The 20,419-nt window shown below is 40.4% G+C and overlaps 1 pseudogene; it reads left to right on the top strand.

Moving 5' to 3' along the window:
• Nucleotides 1-848: 848 nt before the first annotated feature.
• Nucleotides 849-17,415, top strand: LOC127029485 (probable tRNA methyltransferase 9B; annotated as a pseudogene).
• Nucleotides 17,416-20,419: the final 3,004 nt, after the last annotated feature.

Raw genomic sequence — 20,419 nt, 5'->3', positions numbered from 1 at the left:
CATGCGAGTGGAGCCGGAGCAGCCTGTCTTGGTGGCCCAAATCTTCAATAAATCAATGGAAATCCTGGAATGGCCAGCATATGTTCAATGAAGTTCGCAATTTTTACAGCCTTTCCGTACAAATTTTCATGGTGAACTGAACAATGACTTAGGATGCAATAGGCTATTCACAATATCACGGGGTTTTCCTGGGGGCATTGCTAATACCAGTGCACCACGGCAATCCAGAACAGCTGAAAAAAAGGATGCTTGGAAAGCTGAAAAGATTTTTGCTCACAGAAACACACAGTGTCGATGAATTGTGCAATGGGAAGTCTGTAAGCATGGATCTTTCTGGGTGCTGAATGAAGCGGAGGAGAAATGACGCCTCTCGGAGCTTTTGTTTCAGACTCTGAGCATCTTTTGGTATTCATCATCATTTTCAGTTGCTGTTTTTTAAGATGTGTCTGTAAACAAAGGACTTCTTAGAAAATATCTTTTTCAAGGGTAGACTGAAAAAGGGTGGAAGACTTTATGAAGCAAAAGTTAACAGTTTCCAAAGTATAACAATATAAGCAAGTTAATAAACATTGAGTGGTAGGTCATAAAATTCCTTTCAGATTCATATAAGAAAACAATACATTGTATAAATTCATAGAATAGATGACCTTTATTCCTTTAAAAGCCTCAGCAATTTCTCTTTAATGGCAACATAGTGTTTGGAAATACTATTTCCTAAATAGTCAATGTCATACTGCTTAACTTCAGGAAATGTACTTTGGTAACAAGTTTCAGTGCTTGTTTTTCTCCCTTCCCTTTCTCTAGGACAGTTGCATTGCCTTCAATGAGTTAGCAAAGCCTTGGTTGTGATGGAGAAGGAGGCAAGCCGACTTGAGAGGGACCACATTCATAATGTATATGAGAAAATTGCTCCTTACTTCAATGACATACACTACAAGGCATGGCCAAAGGTGCAGCAGTTCATTTCAGAGCAGGAACCAGGCAGCCTGATTGCTGATATTGGTGAGTGGGGTTGTTTATCACATTGCTAAGGACAGTCTAAGTATGTCCTCTCTTTCTATCAAGCAATATTTGTGGCAGAAGAGTTTGGAGCTTGTGAATCAAACTGGGGAATCAAAATGGCAAGACTGCCTACCAAATTTGCCTCCTACTTTGCTCCATCATTCATAGGTATATGAAGACAATTTGACTTTTCCCAGTATCCAGTAGGTCAACTAAACTGAAGCTGAATTTATTAAGATGTCGTTAGTGGATGCTTACATTGTGTATTGGTATAATAATTCTGGAATTTGAAATCTTGTTTAGCTCTTACAATGTGTATTGTGTGTGGCCAATTTGAAGCAAGTATCATGACACTGTCCTGAGAGCTTTGGGGAACAATGTGTGACAGTTTTTAACTCCCCAAAGGTTTGAGAATGTCTAAATGGTAGGAGGGATACGTGCTGGTTGCCCAAATGAGATCTGGGCATTAACTCATCATTTCTACATGTTTAGGCTAGACTTCTAAATAGCTTTTTGGACTTGCAATCCTTTCCAGCAACACATATGTTTAGTCTCCCCACTACAGCATGGGAACATTTGTAAAAGAGAAAAATTACTGAGGATTGGGCTAATCATACTAACTTTTTGGGTGTCATTCGAACCTTACCATGTACTTTTCCCAGTTTATCACAGTCTAAATGCTGGGAACTATATTCCTACCAGATCTTGGCAGATTTTGTAATGTTTTCAATGTGAACAAATGAAACACGTACAAAGAACCAGCACATTGAATTTTTACCAATATCACAGACTTTGGACTTCGTTAACGCTGTAATTTAAGCTCAGGTTTGGCTCCTGGGCTTTGGCCTGCAGAGGCTGCTGGCACGCTGTTGTGGTGTCCGTGGCCAGAGACGAGTTTCGTGTGAAACACAACTGCCAAGAGTGGTGCCACGGCGCTGCCGAGGAGTCTACCTGCAGGGCTCTCCTCCGCCCCTCCATCCCTGGGAAGCAGCCTCTGGTGTCGGATTAGAGGAAATGTGTTTAGTAGCTGTTGTTTGGCTTATACTGGAGCCTTTCCCTCCAGAAGTAAAAACCAGAAAAAAATCCTGGAGTTCTCTTCCAGTCAGAGCTCCAGGGTAGTCCTCTTTCTGCTCTTTCTCCTTGGAAAATAGAGTCTAATATTAGCCAAGTGCTGGCACCGTTTCACGGCACCTCGTCTCAGCTGGTGCTGAAGTCAGGCATGGGAAGGACTGAGAGCTCCAGCTTTTCTCTGGATATCTTTCCTTCGTTCCTGGGAGATGGGATCAGCAGTTAATATTAGACAAGCAGTTAGGAGCAGACTTCTGTCTGCAGCTCAGCGATGATTCATCTCCCAATCAAATGGCATAACAGATTGATGGGGCTGGGAGGCTCCTTACTGAACATAGGGACCCACAGAGGGTTTCAGAATAGGTGCTATGGGATGGCTGTAACCTAAATATAGGGACTTAAGTATTTGGAAGGCTCCACAATAACTATAATTTTTTTTTTAAATGAATTAGAGGTAAAATCTGGGCTCTGACCCAAGCTTAACGTTTGATGTAAGTGTAGCCATAAACAGGATGTGAACTAAGGTCTGCACAAGGTACAGGGTATTATGCTAGCCCGATGCATTTACCTTCCTGATCTTAATCTGAACTATGATTTTTATGATGCAAGTGAGAAGGCAAATTTTTGAAATTAATAATCTACTTTAAAATGCACTTTGTGTTAAGATCCAGATAACTCTGCAAACAAATTATGAAAAATTTAGATAGTATCCATTTTACTGCTGACATTAAAATCATTCTTATCTAAAGATGTCTGCCTTTATTTCAACACAATTTGGGAAGATGTAAATTTCCGTGTCGCAGGCTCCATTATGAAAAGGAAACTGCATGGAGATACCAGAAAAAGAAACTCCACTGTTGTCATGGTGACAGCAATTAGCAGCAGTTAAAACAGCAAACAATGGATTTAATGGTTTGGTCTAATAGTGACTTAATTACTTAGCAGTCTAGTTTGTCTATCAGCATTTTAATACACAGGAATAATTCAGTGCTGTGCTCCCACTACATGATGCTTTCCCTTAGCGTTTTGAGTCTATTACAAGCAGAATTGCAGTAGCATCATTACCATAAATATTTTTGATTCTGCGTGTGGTGGGAAGGCCAAGGTAAATGCTCTCTAGCAATCCCACTTGAACACCTCCTGTCACGCAGCAGAGAGCCTGCTAGACAGAAAGGAGCAGTCTGTGCTCATTGTACTGTGATGGTAAAAAATAACCTGAATTCCACTGCAATTGTATCTCCTTTAAAATGGGTGGAGAATTTCAAGCTATTAGACCAGTCAAGGGCGTATATCATGGCTTATGTCAGAAATACATTTTCTTTTGTACAGACACCAAATGACCACCTTTCCTTCTCCTCCTCATTATTTCTTCAGGCTGCAGAAATGGCAAATACCTTCACATCAATTCTCAAGTCTATAAACTGGCTTGCGACTACTGTTTCCCGTTGGGTGGAATCAGCACGAAATGAAGGCCATGAAGTAATGGTATGCCATGGCTTGTGTCTGCCTTATCAAAGTGAGTGATTTGACGCTGTCCTGTCCGTCGCTGGTAAGTTCTGCGTGCTGCCAGTGTCTATAGGGCAGACCTTTAAAGAGTCTAAACCACTTAGGCTGGCATCACAGTCTCTTCTAGGTTTGGGTTTTTTCAGTGACCAACAGAGTATTTTGGATTGTGTAGACCAGGTAAAACTATATTAGCACAGGAAATGTATATTATTGCAAACTCAGTGAAAACTGCAAAATGGGTAAGTCACACAGATGTGAGCTGAGTTTTATTCTAGTCCAAGCACAACTAAACTACAATGTGCAAAACAGGAGAGGAGAGCCTTGTTTGTGCCTTATCACGTGGCAGAAATTTGAAATGTTGGCTCTGTCAGGAAGAAGATATAACAAAACTTGCTTAGGAACACTGAGCGTATTCGAAGCTCAGTATTAAATCCTTCTGCACGTTTCCAAACACTGTTTTTTACTGCCATGCTCCATGGTGTGTCAGCTAACACAATCATTTTTGTGCTTATGAAGAAGGATGACCATGACACTGATCCAGCTGGAAAGTAACCCCGCAAAAAGAAGGGTTGCTTTTAGCCAAATCAGTTACCCATTGCTTCACTGCAGAGAGACCTGTTTCAGGAAAAGCAGGGGATAATGCAGAGAAAGAACAAGGAGCCGATGACAAAGCAAGCAGAAGTGCTTATTTCAGTGGTGGTGCCGCCTTAAAATGTTCATCAAATAACCTCAGATTTCATTTCTTGTAAGATATTTCCTTTTTGTTTAGTTGCCCTTTTCAACCTAACTTAATGATGGAGGAACTACCTGTCTTTGCCACTTTTAAAGCAGACAGTGAATGGTAGCTTTAGCCTTTGCTTTTTTATCTTTTAAATTTTGAGGGTTCTTTTGTTTTGGGAGTCTTGAAATTACCCAACCGCCTTTTAAAAATTAGGTATTAAGCTTATACTGATTAAAAGTTGGACAATACTGTAAATAAAATGAATTACAGTGCTCAGCAAACTTGATTTTCATTTTCTCAACCAAAGGAGTGTGAAGGTTTCTAAGCCTTGTTAAATCAAAGTGAAATGTTAATACCTCACATCTCTTGAAGTTAGTGAGTAGCCTGACACAGCCTCTTCTCCATGTCTCGGGTGACCTTTCTTTAAGCCCTGAAGGACTTTACTTTTCAAGACCAGGTCCATTTGACATTTGATGGAAATTTGAGATTGCATTATTGTCACTGGTACATCATTGTATGGGGCTGTGAACCATGCTCAGCTACACCGCCTGAAAATCTTTCAGTCATGATTTAAGAAATGTGACCAATAGCTAACAGTCCTTATTACTGGGTTTTCACATCCTTTGCCCAGATGGAGTAACAGTCATCGTGTGCCCAAAGGTGATTTGGCATTCTTTGGAAATCCCGGGTAAGGAAGTGAAGGACAAGCCAGATTTGTTGAAAAGGGTATGTAGCAATGTTCAGAAGTTGTCTGACTCGAAGAGTTGGTGGCCCGGGAGTACTTGTGAACAGTCTACAGAAAAACAAAGTAGTTGGGCTGAGGTTGCTGCTGGAGATGCAGAACTACAGACCTTCCCATCCACAGCAAGCTGAAAGCCCTGTTTGCATGGCTGCTGCGCGAGAAGCTAGAATCAGTGGGGAATCCAGAAGGACACTTGGGTGACAGGTAGAACGGCGTGGTTATGGACTGTGGTCCTTTCAGCAGTATAATATGGCTGCAAATTACAAAGTTATTTCTGTTACAGCCTTTACCATCACAGATCATGCATGAATCATAGTAATGATCATGTTTCCTTATTATTGCTGAAAAATATGGTTCAAATGCATTATAAAGCTTCAAATAATATGTTGAATTATTATATATACTTGTATATAGTATAATACTAGTATAGTACATATATACTATAGTTTGGGTAAGCATGTGTTCTCTTAATCTTCAGGAGATTGTCAAAGGAGGCAAGAAATTTCTGTAGGTGTTCTAAAGCCAGGTGTGTAGTAGGAAATATTGGCCGAAGAGGAGTGTCAAGCCTGACTTGATGATTTTTCCTTTTACTCAACACCTATTGTATATGCATATATAATGAAGTATTTTTGCCAGTTCCATGAACGGAATAACCTATACTGACAAGAAACAAATCCAGACATAATATATCAGCAAAAGTTTAAAATGTGCTGCTTTCAAATGCTTAACTTTCTGTTCAAGGAGACAAATTTGCCCTGTGAGTATGCAGTTCATTCCACAATGTTTTCACTGCCTTAAGAAAGAAATCATACTCACTTTCCCAGTGATTATTCATAGCATAATTTTATTAGAGATTTAATATCACCGAACAACAGAAATCATCCCCTTTGCCATATACTGATGGCTTTGTTATTGTTAGCATGATGAAGCCATTTCTGTATTATTGAAATAAGTAGGATTTCTGCCGCTTGCAGTAATGGAAAGAGGACTGGCACTCATGTTTCCACTTCAGCTAAGGAATTGTTCCAAATCATAATGCAGGACCGATATTTTAGCATGGCTTTACCTCTGTCAAGCTGGCTTTCTCCTTCATACGGAAAGGTCATGTTCTGTGTTACTAAAATCTTGTATATGCTGAGCTCTTGGACTCTGAGATGGGCAAGGGGTAAGAAGCAGCTTTTTCTATTAATTTAGATAAGTAATTTCTTTCCTCCAAATGCAAAGGTGAAGACATCACATTTTCCTCTCCTATTAGGAGTCAGATACTCAAGTCAGTAAAGTTATTTTATATTACTGAAATATCTGATCAAACTCTTCATCCCAGTGGAAAATAGGATTCCTGGAGTGAAGGGCATCAAATGGCTTTCCTTGGTGTTAATACCAATATGTGAAAATTAACTTCGCTTTAATCTGTGATCTTTTAGTCATGTGGTAATTTAACAGAGAAAGTGAGGGGAACCTAAGGGATGTAAACCTATCTAGTCCTCTAATTTACACTGTCTGAGAAAATGGACTGCGTAATTGCAACTAGTATAATTCTTAAAGTTTACAAGGTGGAAGAGTCTCTTGGGGAAAAAAGAAGTCCAAATAAAAGGTCCAGGAGAGTTTCCTTACTATATAAGGTTCTGTCTTTATGATAAAATTCAGTGAGATGCTGAGCAAGAAGCAGCCAAGTGTTCGTATCAGATCATATCAGTGTAGTTACGTTGCACTGTTGTGCCCATTAATATGGGCACAATATTGCAACACCATCATGACACAGTCTTTACCCCATAAAGAAACCTCATATTTCTGTGCAACCTTGGTTATTTCTGCATAACACATATATCGTCACTACCTGCCAGTTCTCCTAAATCCTGTTTTTCCTAAGGATCAATCAGGATTACATTCTAACAGTTTTTTAACTTTTTCCAACAAAAAGGCACTGTGGTCAGAAAATTACATTCCCTAAAAGAAGCAATGTCAAAGGCACAAGAAGAAATCTATCCCAGTGGAAAGCAGAGTATAACGAGGTCTGGTATGACAGCATCAGCAACTCTTTAGTGCCATAGAAACTGAAAAGAAATCATCAAACAACATGATTATCAATAATTACAAGGGGTGGTGTGAAGAACAAAGGTCAGGATGACTACAGCAAAACATGAATTAGAACTAGGATAAGGTTTTATAAATGCATACAAAGCAAGAGGAAAACAAAAAGGAAAGAAGAGCAAATAACAGATGACAGGGGAAGTTGCATTTTTCTTTGGTCTTTACAGAAAGTTAATAGTAGTCATCTACAAGTTAGTAGAGTTTTAACCAGAGGACAGGAGTTTAGACTATAAAAAGGAAATAACGTCTTAAAGAATATTTAGATAAATTAGGTTACACAAATTGTTAGGAAATCATGAAATTAATCTTAAACTACTGTGAACTAGCAGATTATCTTTAAGATCTTCAGCAAGTGAAGAAAAGCAAACATGATACTTGTTTCCAAAAGAGAGAGAAAGGACATGAAGAGGAAGCCAGCCTAACTTAGATTTATGCAAGGATACTAGAATAAATAATTTAAATAATCTAATTTAAATAGAATAAATTATTCAAACCTACAGAATACTAATGTAATGGGAAACAGCCAACATGTATTTGTCAGGAGCAAGCCACTCTGCGTTCTGTCTTTGACAGGGTAATCATCCCAATAGACAGGGTAGCAGGAGAAGACGTGATACATCCTGCTCTCGTGTCATTGTTGCAAGTAAAATAAGTAAATAGAGCTAAGAATATGGAAAAAAATAATTTTCAAAATGGATCATTGGTTCACTGTCCAATCAGGACACATTTCAAAGGGGATGCTCCTGGCACCCACCCTACATCTGTTTCTATGCAAAATTTTAATTAATAACTTTGATGGCAGGCTAGAGAGCATACTGAACAATTTGTGAACGGCTCCTATGTAGGAAGAGTTGGAATTATTTTGGAAGATGAGATTTGACATCCAAATGATGGAGAGTTGTCTGAAATCAACAAGAAGAAATACAGAAATCATCGAGAGGGATGCACCGTGCTCAGGAAGGAAACTTTCAATGAACAAAGTGAGAAATAATGGCCAGGCGAGATGGACCACAGGCCAAATATGTGTGAGCAGTGTCGTGCTGTTACAAAACCAGGCAAATACCTGTCTGGGGTATGGTGACAGAGCAGTTTCATGGAAGGCAGAAGAATGAGTCGCCCTCCTGTGCTTGGTGCTTTTGAGATCCTAGGTGGAATATCGTGTCTGCTTTTGAGGACCATGCCTTACATAGTTTGCAATCAATATGGAGACATTTTAAATAACTGATGTTTAGAAAATCTGAATTATTAGAGGAAGCTGAAGGAATTGGGTTTGGCTAGTCAAGACGGGAAAAAAATAAAAGACTGAAGAAAACACAATAATCTTCAAATACATAAATGATTTTTATAGAAAGCTATTCTTTATTTGACATGGGAAGAAAAAAATAATCATCTTACCCTGCAGCAAAGGTTATTTACCTCAGATATTAAAAGGCTTTTAAGAGCAGATTAGACCAATTTGGGTCACATTGCGGCCGAGTGTTTAATTCTGTCTTGGAGCTGGAAAATTAATGACCTCTATTTTTCTGCATCTATTTTAATGTAAAGGCCGCCTGGCCTTTTTGAGAAAAATCCATTGCCTCTCCTATAACCAGTTGCTGCCTAATGTTAATACGGCGCCTCTCACAGCGGTGAACTCTTCCTCCTTGATGGAGGTCAGAGGTGCAAAATACTAACAAAGTCTGAATATCGCAAGAGGTCTCAGAGACAGAGGAGAAATGCCACCCATAGTGGGATTTTCTGGTTTTGACGAGGTGACCCACAGAGTACCTCTGCTTCTTCTGAGACATCTGCAAGCCCTGATTTCAGCTTTGTTCTCACCCCTTTTAGTGTTTTATTTAAAGCGAATAATACAGTTATTTCTAAGCTAGTAATCGCAAGTTCTTAGAGATGTGGAGAAGCTCCATAGGACAGTCAGAGCCTGTGGTTGACACCTGCAGGCTTTATCTGTCATTCACACGGTTGCTGTCACTGAGCTTGTCAGCTGAAAGCGTTGTCTATTGGTGTAATTCTCACCAACAGCGAGGAGCCTGATTTCTATCTCACTTAATTAAATCAGGAGCTTTGTGTTCCTTGCATTGATATTTTCATGCAAGTTATAATTGATTTATCAAAAATACCCTAAGTTTATTTCCAGTGGATGATATATAGTTATCTCAGGATGGGGTCAGGTCAGAAAACTTGACTCTCTCTGGGTTTTTTTCTTAGAAAAACATGCACCACAACAGAATGAGCTCTGCCCCTTACGGTCCCCTCTATTGCTCCAAGTTACTGGAGTGCAGAACTGGTGCAAACTCCAAATACACCCTAACGTTTAGTTTAATTTTCACAGTAGCAGCCAGCAGCCTGCTCAGCATTTTTAAATGTAATCCTTTATTTTAGATCACAGTTGGCTATCTGTGGTCTTATCACTGTCGTTGTGTTGACAGTATATCTGTTTTAAATCTCACCTACATGTTCTTAACAACATGTTACCTGGTGGCAAGGTCCTGACCAGCTGTTGGATGTCATTAAAAGAGGTGACAGCTTCTCACCGGCTGCACAACTTGCTCATGTACGGCTGTTGTCCTCTGCTCTCTTGGGGTTCAGAGCAACACGGCCGTGGTTTTGGAAGGAGGGATGGCTGAGCAGCTTCCACGTGATGGTTTTGGCAGGTTTGTGCTATCACCTGAGAGTAGGCTCCCGAGCACAGGGGTTTCACTCTGTGCTACCAAAAGCTTATTCTCCTGCTGAGTAAGACATCGAGATCCAGAATGGATCCAGAAAGGCATTCAGGCACCTGAGCTGGGTGCACATTTAAACCTTCTTCACTAAATAAAGATCCATAGTGCCAAGGCCTCTTTTGGGGTTGGTGTCTAACAGAGCATTGCAGAGATTTTGCTTTTTTTCTCTTTAGAGTGCAGCCAAGTCCTAAGGGCACTCACCCAGAAAGCAGGAGAGCTCAATTCCTCCTTCCTCAGCAGGAGAGCACCTCCTTCCTCAGCTGGAGGGGTTTCAAACCCGCATTTCCAATGCTCGGGGATGTGCCCCAGTCCTCCAACACGCAGCTGTGTTGGGTGGAGAAAACCACCACCACCATCCCTCGGAACCTGCAGCCAAAAAGCCCCGAGGTGGAAGGGGAGCCTAATCCTGTAGCCCAGCACGTAGGAGCACACCCGGGAGGGAAGGAAAGACAGCAGCTGCCTGCATTGTTTCCTCTGCATGCAGTGAGTGACTAATGTAAAGTGTATAAGCAAGATTAAATGGTGCTTGAGAGCAGACGGAGCGGGCTCCGAGAGCCCACTGGGTCAACCCCAGAGGTACTGCAGCTGGTGAGATCGGGGCAGCAGCTCCAGGCAAAGCCATGCTGCTCTGGATGGGAAGAGGGGAGGAATAATTCAGGCTCGGAGCAGGCGCCTCGAGGATGGCACAAAGCGAGGGAGGGGAATGGCTTGATGAGAACTGCTCCACCTGGTCTTTTATTACCCTCTTTTGCTGGTTTTAGCTATAGGTGTCCCCACTTTTATGCTGCTGTGATAAGCATTTCAGAATTATCTTTAATATAAACTCAGAAGTAATCCCGCTGAAACCAGTGTAGCTACTCAGATGCTTAAAATTAAGCATATAATTATATTCCTGAATCAAGGCTTTAATAAGTTAATTAAATTTCATAATTATAATGATTTTTATAAAGGCACCATCTTCATTTGCTAATGCTAACCATAAATGTGCGAAAATTAAAGAAGGAACAAATTTTCCAACCTAAGTAATTAATGAGTTCTGTTTTTAATAGGAAGAAGTTTTTAATGGAAACACTGTTTGAAGTTTACTCAGTAATTCTTTTAAATAATTCTTTGGTATATTAGTATTTTTGCTCCCTTTATTTTTGATACCACCATAATGAAGAGAATAAAATCATATTTAACTTAGAATCATGCCTGCTATGTATGTTCCAATTGTTCCTATTATTAGAGCTGACAGAGATAAAGTGACATCTGAAGTGTATACACAGTATATACAAAAGAGTCTCCAAGATAAAGATTCTGTGATCCTTAAATACCTACCAAATGTCTCTGAAGGGATTTAACTTCGGTAAAGAAATTTGACAGAGAAAAGCAATTTCTGATTCCATAGATTTCTTTTTGCCATTTAACAGGGTTTAAATTGAATCACTAACCTAAAATACTAATTTTGAAAATGACTTCTAAAAAAAAATTCAGACAAAGTTGTTGATGCTTTCAGTTTTGTTCTCTGAAGACAGCTGAATGACACAAAAATGTATCTTGCATTGTCTGCTTGTTCGAAATAATCCCTTTTAGTAGGATTAGTCACAGTATTAAATTAAGAGAAGGAGCAATTAATTATATTCTTATGAAATGAAGAAGAGAAGAATCTTTGAAATGTTCTCCTTTCCTCCTCTCCCCCTCCCTTTGAAATCTAAAATTGCATTATGTATTTTTCAGTTATGGAAAATCTTTCAGTCTTCGATTTAAACAAAAGTGGTGGGAATGAGCAACACATGGCACAAAATTAATTTGGATTGACTTTTAGGTACACTAGGGGAATGTATGGCCAAAATGAAAAGGAATGCTTGATTTGTAACAACTGTTAATCCATGAAGCAAGGCCTTGCTGCTGCAAAGAGCTGTCAGGGGTTTCAGACAAGCACCTGTGCTCACCCCAAACAAATATTTTTGTGCTTAGATTTCTTTTTTGCAATGGTTTGTTTGGATGTTTCAAAAATTGAATGTGGTCCAATTTGTCCTCGTCACCATGGCATGGTGTTGGTTAGTATGATAATGATGTAATGTTTATTAAAGCCCTTTTTGTAGCGAACTTAAGGGTTCTTTCTAGCTTTTGTTACAAGGGTTGCATAACAGCTAAAAAGCTCTGAATATTCTTCTGTGGAAAAAAGCATGAGGATAAACTTCTGGAAGATACGATAGTAGGTAGACAGCTCCAGGGGAGAGCAGTGTAATAATAGGGATGTATCACTAACTCTCTGATAAACTTGGGGAAAATGACCACAGATTATTAAGAGAGATTGCGAGGGCTGTGAGGGCAGAAAACACAATATTGAGAAACCGCAATTATCCATATGTAGGTTGTGTAAATGATACACAGGGGCATGAAGCCTCTTGGAAAGATTAATCTGAGAAGCCACAACAGGGAAACAACTCTTATTAGTCTGAAACAGTGCATCAGGCCCACATCAATAAGTAATTGTGCAAGAACCACATTCTTTCACTGAATTTAATGTGACCATAATCAAACACCCTGCTAGGAATGAAAATGCTTTAAAAAATCCGCTGCCTAAAAGTTTACTACCAAAAAGGAAGAAACTCTTAAGGAAAATTGAAAGGGAAAGCCAGAAGGGTAAAATGCTAGCAGACGGGTGTGGAAAGTGCTGAAAGACTCAATGATGAATGCTTAGTGTAGGTGTATGGCATCTATAAAAAGGCCGCTGTTCAACAGATTCCTATGTAATTTATAATTACAAATGAAATGAATAGGCTAGTGATAAAATTTGCTGGTGACATAGAGTTATTCAGGATTACTGACTGCAAAGAGCTGCAAAAAAAAGTCTCATGTGAAACTAATGACTGGGTGCAAAATTGCAGAAAAGTACTTGTGGATAAATGCTAGGTAATGTGCACAGAAAAAACTAACTAAGTGTACAGGCACAGTGGTACCCTCTATTCTTGTTCAGGAAAGAGATATTGAAGTTATTATCGGACTCATTTTCATTGCCCTGAAAAATACTAGTTCAGTGTTCAAACCTGGTCAAAAAAGTAATCAAATATTAAGAACAAAAATGAAAATCCAGAAGAATGGTAGAAGATAAATACCTGGTGCATCCATATCTTGAATACTGCATGAAATTCAGGTTTTCTCCATCTCTGGAAGGATATAGATGAACTAGTAAAGGTCCTTATAATGATCAAATGTACAAACTGTTTATGTATGAGGATAGATTAATGGGCTAGGGCTCTTTGCCTAAGATAAAAGAGTATCATCACAAAAGTATCATAAAAGAAGTGTATACATCATACTGCTCCTGAAGAAGAGGGAGATAGCATCCTGGAACCCACAAATTATATTGAATTAGTGAATAGGGAGTAAATTTCTGTGGTTTCTCACAACAGGAGAACCACAGGGAAAGCTTTAAAACAGAAAGAACCATTTTTCTAAAAATATATATAATTAAATTGCAGATTCCTTTGACATGTGAATTTGTGTAATCAGAAGTACAAGTGAGTCCAAGAAAATATCCATGGAGGACAGACCCATCACTGGCTATTAGATACAAGCTCTGGCCTGTGGCTAAAGAAGCTCTTAGGCTGCCGACAGCAGGAGGCGAGGGGAGAGAGCATCGCTATTCTTCCCTTCTTTCTTTCCTGAACATCTGGTGCTGACTGCTGCCACAGCCCCGTGCTGGAGGCATGTTTGCTCCAACCCAGGATGAGTTTCCTCTGCCCTGATATTGTTTTCACCACCTGCAAGCTTCTGTATTTATTGTAATTTAGGACAAAACTAATTTTCATTTAAAGTACCAGTCATTATGACAAATGCACTTTCAAGCATCTGGACCCTTGTTTTATAGTGTTTGGATGATGGGAAATCACCTTAAAATATGTTGAACAGCTGGTGAAAGATTGTTCTAGGGGTGTAGCACTGAAGGACTCCAGGGAGACCTTATTGCGGTCTTTCAATGCTTAAAGGGGGCTTGTAAGAAAGATGGAGAGAGACTTTTTACCAGGGCCTGTAGTGACAGGACAGGGGCAACGGTTTTAAACTGAAAGAGGGTAGATTTAGATTAGATACTAGGAAGAAATTTTTTACAATGAGAGTGGTGAGAGAGTGGAACAGGTTGCCCACAGAAGTTGTGGATGCCCCATCATTGGAATTGTTCAAGGTCAGGCTGGATGGGGCTTTGACAACCCAATCTGGTGGAAGATGTGCCTGCCCATGGCAGGGAGGTTGAACTAAATGATCTTTGAAGGTCCCTTCCAACCCAAACCATCCTATGATTCTATGAAATATTGCCCCCACTGCCATCTACTCGTCAGTATGAGAGGAGCTGCAGGAGAAGCGGATCTGAACCATTTCCACTGGAGGGGAAGGAAGCAGGCTCATGTCACTGCTGGGCTGCAATCAGGTGCTCGGCGAGTGTGTGTGCCTCACTGCCAGCTAACATGAGCCACTCCATCTCTGAAACGGCACCTTTACTGCACAGTACAGATTGTTCAGTTTAAACATAGTTTCAACAGACAAAGAATTTAATGTCAAGGAAAAGAAAGAAATGATTTTTTTATAAGCCACCTGCTTTAGGTGAATGTGGCTGCGTGGTGATCTTGGAGCCTGACAGGTCTGGCTTTGATTAAAAACAATCATGTGCAATAATTCGCGTAATAATCTGTGATATCAGGATAGTGTGATGTTGCCCCATGCAGATGCTCTGTTTCCTTGAGTTATGCATTTTTAAATGGAATACATCACCCATAGCTTTTAAAATTATCTGACAAATTTATCTTGACAACACTGAAGTTTTGCTCAGTGTGAGATTTTATTAATATGCTGTAATTTCTTAAATGATACTTGATGCTTTTTTAATTAAAAAGGCCATAATGTTTCAATGTCATCGTCTTGACTAGTGCTAGAAGACCTGAGTTTTTGGAATTGATTTCTGTTCGTCTCAAACAAGTGAAACCTACAGGCAGAGCAGCTGAATAACTAAATGTTAAAAGACCCTATTTCATCAAAGCTTGCCTTTTGATCGTCACGTTGCTGCCGAGGCTCTGAATGCATCATTCATTGCAGGGAGAGTGTTTTCCTCTCTCAGCTGGATTGCATGCTGTTATTCTTTTAATTGTAAAGTGTCTCTTTTTCTGAGGCAAAATGGATCTGATGGTGAATGGCCACCCTGACAGACACAGGGAGGCTGCACATACAGAGCTTCTGCTAGCATTTTCTATACTTACATTTCTAGAAAGAATCGAAAGCTTGCACCTTTGTTTTTTTCGTTGAAAGATCTGTTATTTTTCTGTGGAAACGAGCACCTCAACAGCTTAACCAAAAACTGGTTTATCATTGTAACCTGAAGTGGTATATGTAGAAATATCTGCCCAAACTGGCACAGGCATTTTCACTGAGGAAAATATAAGGTTGGATAAATACCACTAATTCTATTGCTTTTCATTTTCAGCATCTTTAATATGTGCCCTTTCCTTTCCAGCACTATTCCAGGATTGTTTCCTATTGTTATTTCTCATGTAACATTCATTTGATGTAGCTGAAACTTTGCTGAAGTCCCTGCTGTGCACCAAGACCTAATCAACCTCGACGTCTGTTGTGAATTGCTCTAGAGCTGCGCAGCCTGAGAGCAGGAGCCAACCTGCAGAGCTGCCGTTCGGCAAATTCCTGCCAAAACCTGAGACCAATTGCCCTTTTCAGGGCAAAAATTTTTTATTGAAATGGGAGTCAAATTTAAACTCTGTTCTGACTCAGGCGAAGCTGTGCTGCTTGAGTTTCACCATCGTAATGATGAGGCGTTCTCCACTTCATGCATGTTTGTGTGGTGTGGGGGGTTATCAAGCAAGAGTGGGATTATTTAATTATTTGTTTTCATGATATATGCTTGCTAATGGCAGAAGTAGACAAATGCTAGTTAACTAAGTGTCTTTCACCCGTATGTTGATGATTTAAATGTATCCCAGGCTGACACTGACTGTTCATTTTTTCTGCTCTGTTAGTGACATCTCTCAATAAAGGAGGAGAAATGGGCAGGCAGTTTTAACCGAGTCCTTTTTTAATGGGTATCATCAGCAGGATCACTAGCACGGCTGTTGCAAGGACCATGTATGGCCTCGGTCTTTCGGAAGTGCCTCTTTCAGGCTGCAGATGAGCATTAGGTGAGGGCAAAAAAGGGCCAGGGTGTTTTGCCACTGACCAAGTGGTAGCCTTTCACTGAGAAAACAAGACTGTTGTGTTGTTTAGTGTCGATCTGAAAGATGTCACTTGTTTCAACGTTTCTAAATTCTGCTGTGTTTTTAAAATAAGGCAGTGTGTTATGAACTCTTTAGAATTAGAGATAGTACAATGTTAGAGATGTTAGAGATAGTACAATAACACGTAGCACAATGGAAGATAAATGATGTATTCCTGTGGTGCAAACCACCGGCTGCCAGTGTGTCAGAGCCAGTCCCTGTCCTTATACTCTGTATTCATTAGGGCCTCGAGGGATACTTATTCACCTTATCTGTTCTGTTCTAGTGATTCACCATTTTTCAACGGAAGAGAGACGCATGCGAGCAATAAAAGAGATGGCTTGCATCTTGAGAGTAGGAGGCCAGATAATGATATATGTGTGGGCAATGGAGCAAAAACGGAGAAGATTTGAAAAGCAAGACGTCTTTGTTCCTTGGAATCCTTCACCTCCTTCCTGCTCCTCGGGTGAGCCTTGCTCATGTGGAGTACAAAAATCAATTCTTCACAAGGACAAAGAGCTGGCTTTGAACCAGCCCTGTCATAAGTTGGATGGGACTTCAGAGGTACACAGGACAGCAAGGAGCTCATCCTGTGGAGGGGAGAAAAAAGCACCATGCACAGTGTTAGAGAAATCTCTGAGATGATCTCTGTTCTCAAGATCACTTGACTCAGTATTAGATGTGGGTGATCAGTGGCACCAAGAAGAGCTCATTAGACACTGCAATTACGGTGTTCAGCTGAATGAATTAAACAGAGAAAAAAAAGGTGAAAAAAACAGAGCATGGCCTTCTGAAATGTGCTTCTGATTTTTTCCTACATTGCAAACTGAGTTTTGAAAATATAACAGCTTTTGAAGTGGCTGCTAAACCTGTGCTGCCCATGTCACGCTACTCGAAGGCTTTCAGAAGTTGCTATTCAGAATTAGGGCAAGCAACTATACAGCTCCCTATGGCTGCAGATACTCTTCAGGATTGCAGCGGAGTGTGTTTACCTGACCTGATTTCACATCAGAAAGAATTAGCTGTCAGACAACAACTTAAAAGAGACCATCACCCAAAACAAGGAGCTTTCTGCCAACCTCAGAACAAAAGGAGAACAGGCTGTTCTCTGCAGAAAGCAGTAAATGAGTGCGCCCTGACTACGCAGAGCCGGCAGCAGACAGGTCCTGGTGGGGCCTGGCTGAGGTACTACCGCATTTTTAAAGAAGGGGAGTTGGCTGAGCTGAAGAGCATCATATTCCTGAGCTACATATTACTCATTCATACTTTGACCATGCCAATTGGTGTGTGATCGCAGAAAAGACTGAAGTGTGGAAGATCTAGGGGAAATTTCCTTATTGAAATGCACAAAGAATACTTAGGGGCTTTCTTCCTTTTGAAAGCTCAGTGCCTTTGAAAATCTTTCCTGCAGCTTTTTATAGGCTTGGATTTGTTTTCGGGGAGCGGGGGACATATGAGGAGGAGACTGCTTTGAAACTCTCAGGTTCTGTGACTTTGTCTTCTTTGATTTTGTTCTTAAAATACATCTCTATTGAATTTTTTTTTCTAGAGTTATTATTTCAGACTGAGCACATTTTAGCACACTGACCCCTTTTCATAAACAGCTGCCAGCTGTGTTTTGTTGCTTGAAAATAGGTAAAATACAGTTGGAAGGTGATTGCTGGATTATTTTTTACATGTGCATTGAAAGTCTTTGTTATTCATTTATAACTATATAATCATGTCAACTTTTTATTTTAGAATTTATTGTACTCTGCCACTTGATGTAACGCGGGAAGTAGTTGAAAGATGCACTATTTTATTACAGTTCACTTTGTCAGCCTATATGATACTTCTAGTCATACCAGACAGACAGTCTTTTATGAGAATTAATAGGTGTATAGAGCGCTCATGGCGGAGACAGTAACTCATGACACTGTCATAGTCTAGAGATCTTTTTCATTGCCTTGTAGCAGTCACAGCCAAGAAAGCAAAGAGATATTTGCCTCCATATATGCCACTACATGACCCCACCAAAAAATAGTTTTAAAAGGGAGCTTGACATGTATGCTTAAGCCTGGATTGCTCTTTCTCCCTGTCAGCAAAACTAGGACGAGTCAGAAGGACTTAATAACTCATTTAAATCTGTACAGTGAATGAGCACAGCACCAAAAAGTGTTCCAGTGACCGCTAGTCAACTGAGAAAATATTTACTAACATCAGCATGCAGTACTAATGCTTTTATCTACACATTCGCCTTTTGCAAAGAAGATCAGGTTCATTATCTGATTTTTATAGATAAAGAAACTGAAGTAAGTAACTTTGCTTAAGGTTGCAATGTAGAGTAAATATTTGGAAGAAAAACAAACAAAAATCCCAAGCAACACGGCTGCTTTGCTGATGGTTATTTATGTGATGGGGAGGTCTGTCTGTAAGTGTACTTTCTGCCTTTGTTTCTGTCGATTTGTGAATCAGCTGGTCAGAGATCAAACTTGTTTTCTGAGAAATAAGCCCCTGCATGTTCTTTACATGTCTTGTCAGTAGCAGATGCATATCATGTTTTCCAATGTCGCATGGAACCGTACCGTAATCTGAGTTTTTTAATGCAGCTTTAATTCAATTTGGATATAATATCTGTAATCACATTTCCTTTACTTCCTCCCATGGAGTTCACATCAGCAGTATCATAGTACATCTTGTATTTTCAAGTGGAAAAGCTAGAGGGGCTAATCAGTCTCCTCCATCTCTAATGACTGCCTCTGCAGTGCTCCTTTTTTTCCCTTAAATGTTAGTATCATTCTGCAAGTGAAGAAAATAATTTTCAGTCACAAAATGTTGCTGCCATTCGGCTCTGACGACACCGTTCCCTTCAATTCGTACACTTGTTCCATCGCCAGAAGGACTTGACAGCATCTCCCTATTTTTCAGTGCAGCTTCAGGTTGCACTAAGCAGCAGCAGCAGCGCGTGCAGCTCTGAGCCTCTCCATCATGTCTGCTCCTACGGTTCAACAGGCTGTTGAACCCACACAACGCACCAGAAAAATGCTTTTGATCATAGCTGCCAGCCCTTGCCCTCGAGCACACCTGATGTGTAGTTTTCCTGGAAACAACACAGGTATTTTAACTGAACCTGACTGGTCCTTTTGGAAGGGTTTAGCCTGCTCGAGCATTCCCTGAACGAAAGGTGCTCATCATCTCCAGTTCTTCCCTAGGGTGCAATGAATCACCACTAGGTTTCTCCTAATGCCGATACCCCTGGTCTGCCTGGTCTGGGTCAGATGTTCCCAAACAAGATCCATGTCACAGGGACAGTACTAGCCTAACTAGAAGGAATTTTAATCTCTGGACAACCGTCAGTGGCTCTAAAAGCAACCCTCCCCTTCAACAAGGAGTTAATGTCCTTGTTTTGAATGAAACAAACTGCAAAGGCCCACTTCTTGTGTAACAAAGTGCTGCCTAAGGCATGGGTTAGAGCTGCTGCCACACAGGATGGCTTCCACTCATGATGGTTGCCTCTGGATGGTGCCGAGTGCTTCCTGGGATCAGAGTAAATTCAGCCTCTTGCAAACGAAGCTGCCCCAGCACAGGGCCCTGACTATGCAGGGAAAGAAAGTAAAAACATGGATTTGGTTGGAAGGATCATGTATTAATATTTCCTCACAGTTATGCATGTCACAAATGTTATAAAGCCATAAGCTCTATTTTAAATTCTTGTTTTGATCAGGATGCCAGTAGCAAAACCAGGACTGAGTTCATTCCTTCATTTCTACATCACAGTCTGCATTTGTAGTCCTCAGGGTAGGAGGTAGAAATGCTCTGCACTCCTGAGCCACGCTTGGTCCTAACTGGTATTCTTCTTGTGCTCTTTGCCGTTCTGAGCTGGATTTTAGAAAAGAAAGGTACAATTTTTCTAGCCTCATTTAGACACCTAGACTGTAGATCTGTATGTAAGTCTAGCTTTGTGCTCCATATTGCCTGTGGAGTTAATGGCAAGAAATAGCCCCTTCAGAAGATGAGCCATGAAATACACCTTGAGGAGCTGTTGGGATTAGAGAACTCATATTCAGCATCTGCTCATCTCTTTCCATTGCATGTGGAAGGAGCTTAGGGAGGAGCTCAGCCTTAAACACTGATTCTTGGATGCTTCAGTTAGGGGAGATGGATCCTACCTAGGAATCTTTTAAGTTCTGAGGATGGAAAAAAGGAGCACGAACAACAGTGAAATCAGCCAGATTCATCCCCTACTCCGCCTTTTGGCCAAGCAGTGCTGCCTACATATTCCTATTTTGTAGGAACCATGCAGAAAAATTCATTGTTAAGCTGGGAAAAAGAAGACAAAAAGCAGCAG

This window comes from Gymnogyps californianus, chromosome 1 (assembly GCF_018139145.2).
Source record: "Gymnogyps californianus isolate 813 chromosome 1, ASM1813914v2, whole genome shotgun sequence".
In the NCBI taxonomy this organism is placed as follows: Eukaryota; Metazoa; Chordata; class Aves; order Accipitriformes; family Cathartidae; genus Gymnogyps; species Gymnogyps californianus.
This window is presented reverse-complemented; position numbering and strand designations above follow the sequence as displayed.